Source organism: Eptesicus fuscus, chromosome 14 (assembly GCF_027574615.1).
Source record: "Eptesicus fuscus isolate TK198812 chromosome 14, DD_ASM_mEF_20220401, whole genome shotgun sequence".
In the NCBI taxonomy this organism is placed as follows: domain Eukaryota; kingdom Metazoa; phylum Chordata; class Mammalia; order Chiroptera; family Vespertilionidae; genus Eptesicus; species Eptesicus fuscus.
This window is the reverse complement of record NC_072486.1, coordinates 70,911,483-70,915,761: the sequence shown is the minus strand read 5'-3', so window position 1 is coordinate 70,915,761 and position 4,279 is coordinate 70,911,483. Positions and strand designations below refer to the sequence as shown.

Below are 4,279 nucleotides of genomic sequence, written 5' to 3'. Positions count from 1 at the left end.
AGATTGAAGTGACAGTCAAATGTGTAAAGAAGACTGTTATTACACCCATCCACTCTCCCTTTCCAGGCTAAACAGACGGATCCTCAAGTGTTTCTTTTAAATTTTACTATTAGTTATGTATTTTCATTCCCAGATACCTTTGTTAACTTGCTCTGTGGAAGTTTAATTGATCAAAAAAATAAAATCTGTGGCGTTTAAACAGGACAAAATATTCTGCCCTGTATCCAGAGAGCTTTCAGTTTATCTTTGCAAAAAGCTTTAACTATTTTTAAAAAACCTAAGTGGGGGAAGCAATTGAGCTAACATACTAAGCCTGGAACACCATAAAGTACAAATATTCCACCACATTTTGTTTCTGGTTATATAGGCATTACTCTTAAAACTTGGTGGTGTTTTTAATGGAGATCCAATACTGTAAACTGTGACTAGGAGGATGAAAATTCTTAAAACCTGATTGAACCACATGTAAATGATATGCCACGTTTGACATGAATCTCCTAATGTCATTCTATAGGGGCAAGGTTGAGCAGATATTTAGCAGCATGCATTTATTATTTTGCTGCATTTTCCACATGTACATATCAACCATCTGGAGAGCAGAAGAGAACTCTATGAATTTGTTTCAGTTTGCTGTATTTTTCTTATGGTGAAACATAAAGACTTAAAGAAATAGTAGGTAGTTAAGAAAAGAGAGAGAAGGGGGATGAGAAAACCCATGATCTAGTAATAAGCAACTTCCAAATAGCCGAGTTAGTTGCTGGGAATTTATACCAGCATTAATGACAGGTCATTTAACTTTATCCTTTTAAAAAAATACATATATGTATATATGTATATATATATACATGTGTATACACACACACACACACACACACACACACACACATATATATATCAGCACAGAAGTCTTTTATTTTTTCCCACTTATCATATCATGAATTCATAGGGAATGGGTTCCAGCAGCTCAGGCTCCTTCCCATTGGTTCTCACAAAGTGTGCTTCTCTGGGTGGAGCAGGCTGATGCTTCAGTTGAACCCAGGTACCTTTCTCTTTGGCTTCCTCTTTTTTCTGATCATTTTCCTTCACACGTTTTAGGAAGGTACTTGGCTCGTAGAGTGCTTAATATGCTCAACACATACATTAATTCTCTTGGCAAGAATCTTGCCCTTAACTTGGTTGTTCACTATAATGCCCACTGCATGCTGGGTAGACTTGTAGACTCTTGTAGACTCTTCCAGTTTTGCCATGGTAACATTTATGGGGCATTCCTTTTTGAACAGGGCCCATTCCCTTGATGTCCACAATATCACCTTTCTTGTAGATTTGCATGTATGTGGCCAAAGGAACATGTTTTCTAAAAGGCCTAGAGAACATATGGCGGGTGCCTCTCCTCTTTCCCTTTGTGTTAGTCATTTTGGCGAATTACTGGAAGATGGCGGTTCCCGCCGAAAGGCTTAATATATATTTTTTATTTATTTCAGAGAGGAAAAGAGAGGGAGAGAGCATAGAAACATCAGTGATGAGAGAGAATTCTTGATCAGCTGCCTCCTGCACGACCCCTACTGGGAATTGAAGCTGGAACCCAGGCATGTGCCCTGACCAGGAATGGAACCATGACCTCCTGGTTCATGGGCCAACACTCAACCACTGAACTACACTGGCTGGGCTAACTTCATTCTTGATCATATTGGGAAATAAAAGAAGGTAGAGTCATTGAATGCAGGGGTTTATAGTAAACTCAAAGTTGACCATTAGCTTCTGGCTGTTTAAGATCTCATCTGCATGCCTCTTCCATAGCAAAGTCAAAGTAGATATTTGAGTAGACTTTGTACCTATATCAGATAATTTTTTTGCTGCTTGCTAAACAGAGAAACCGTACATTATTCTATATAAGAAAAAAAATCACTAGCATAGCATGATTCTCAAAATACATGTTTCCCATGTCCCTCATTTGGTAGTTAATTTTGTATCAGTAGTCAGTGTACCCTTGTGGTTAGGAGCAAGGGCCCAAATGCTTCTTATCCTATCTAATAATGGAGTAATATGCAAATTAACCATCCCTCCAAGACAAAATGGCATCCCCCATAGCCACAAGATGGCGGCGCCCAGTCCCCTCAGCTCCGCTGCTGGAGTGTCCAGCCTGTCCGCAGGAGCAGTGAGGCTGGATCCGCCTCCGGAGGGGTTTTTGATCTGCCCCCAGACATGGCAGTCAGAACCCAGACAGCAGGACATGGAGGCTTCCTTAGCATGGCAGCGGGAAAGCCCCAGGCCCTGCAGACAGAGCCTGGACAGCAGGGCATGGAGGCTTCCTTAGCGTGGCAGCGGGGAAGCCCCAGGCCCTGCAAACAGAGCCTGGACAGCAGGGCATGGAGGCTTCGTTTGTAGGGTGATGGTGGGGGAAGCCCCAGGCCCGGCAAACAGAGCCGGGACAGCAGGGCATGGAGGCTTCATTTGCAGGGTGATGGCGGGGGAAGCCCCAGGCCCGGCACACAGAGCCCAGACACCAGGGCATGGAGGCTTCTGCGGCAGCAGGGAAGCCCCAGGCCCAGCAAACAGAGCACAGACAGCAGGGCATGGGGGCTTCCTTAGAGCAGAGGCAGTGGGAACACCCCCAGGCCCCACTGACAGAGCCAGGACAACAGGGCATGGGGGCTTCCTTAGTGTGTTGGTGTCCTCGAAGCCCCCAGGCCTGGCAGACAGAGCACACTGCAGGGCATTGGGGCTTCCTTCACATGGCGCATGGCGGCTGCAGGCAGAGAGCGGAGAGCAGGGCATGTGGGCTTCATCTCCATGGCTGCAGCGAAACCTCCAGGCCCACAGAGAACCACGGGAAGTGGGCCTAAGCCATCAGTAGGACATCCCCTGAGAGCTCCTGGATTGTAGAGGGTGCAGGTTGGGCTGAGGGACCCCCATGCACGAATTTCGTGCACCGGGCCTCTAGTATTTATACATTATGTTTGCTACTTAGTGCCTGTGAGGACATACCTTAAGCACATTGCTTAATCTGTGTGGGTCCCAGGTATAGCTTTGAAAAAATAATAATTTCCAATTTATTGAGTTGTTACCATTTGATTAGGTATGTGAAGCAGATAAAGCCCTCCTTTGCACATATAGATGTTCAATAACTTGAAAGTGTTACTGTATACTGACTTGCTTGATTATTTTACTTCTGCTGTGTTTAGCTTTTCTTCCTAACTGTGCCCGTGGCTGCTATGGAAAAGGACAGTGGTGGTAATATTGCTTCAGCACATGTGTACATTGCTGAACTTTGCTTGCTAATCATCACAAACAAAAATAAATGATGGTGTGATTGTGTGAATGAATTCTTGGTTACTTGCCCGATGGAGTCCTGCTTATCTATTTCAGCTTTCATTGTCTGTGCTTTTGGTATCATATTTAAGAAATCATTTCAAGACTAATGTCAAGAATCTTTCCCCCTATGTTTTCCTCCAGGAATTTTATGGTGTCAGGTCTTACTTTTAAGTTTTAATTCACTTTTGAGTTGATTTTTCTGTATGGTGTAAGTAAGAAAAAGTTCCAATTTCATTATTTTGCCTGTGAACATCTAATTTTCTCAGCCCCATTTATTGAAGAGACTATCCTCTCCCCATTGTGTATGCTTAGCAGCCTTGTTAAAATTAATTGACTATACTAATCTATATGTTTGGCTTTATTTTGGGGCTCTATGTGCTGTACCATTGGTATATTTGTCTGTCTTTATCCTAGTACTCTACTTTTGAATCACTGTAACTTTGTAATATATTTTGAAATCAGGAAGTGTGATGTCTTTGCTTTGTTCATTTTCAAGATTATTTTGGCTGTTTAGGGTCTTATGTGCCTCATATTTTTTAGGTCAGAGTAATTAAATAAATTATTTGGAAGGATTCTGCACTAGAATACTTTACCCCCCATTTATAAATAGATAAACAAATAAGTTCAGTCATTTATTTTTGTCAGTGTGAACTCACAAATACTTACCACAAAATTTCAGCTGTATTTATTTATTTATTTATTTGCTTTATTTATTTTGTTGCTCAGATTGTTTCAGTATTGGCTATTGCCAAAAGGACACCACCTCTGTGCCCTTAGATATGTTCCCACCATTGTGTTTGTTTATTTTGTTTTGTGTTTAGAACTTCGTTACTTTCTGGCCTTATAAGCACTCCAGGATCACCAGGCTTAGCTTTTATATTTCTTACCCTTGTCCTGGAATCTGCCATCTATCCAAAGATTCCCTGGTTCCCTTTATTGGAGAATAGTTTTGGAAACCAAGAAGATC

At 42.2% G+C, this 4,279-nt stretch overlaps 1 pseudogene; it reads right to left on the bottom strand.

Moving 5' to 3' along the window:
• Nucleotides 1-924: 924 nt before the first annotated feature.
• On the bottom strand, nt 925-1,437 carry LOC114229960 (60S ribosomal protein L21-like; annotated as a pseudogene).
• Nucleotides 1,438-4,279: the final 2,842 nt, after the last annotated feature.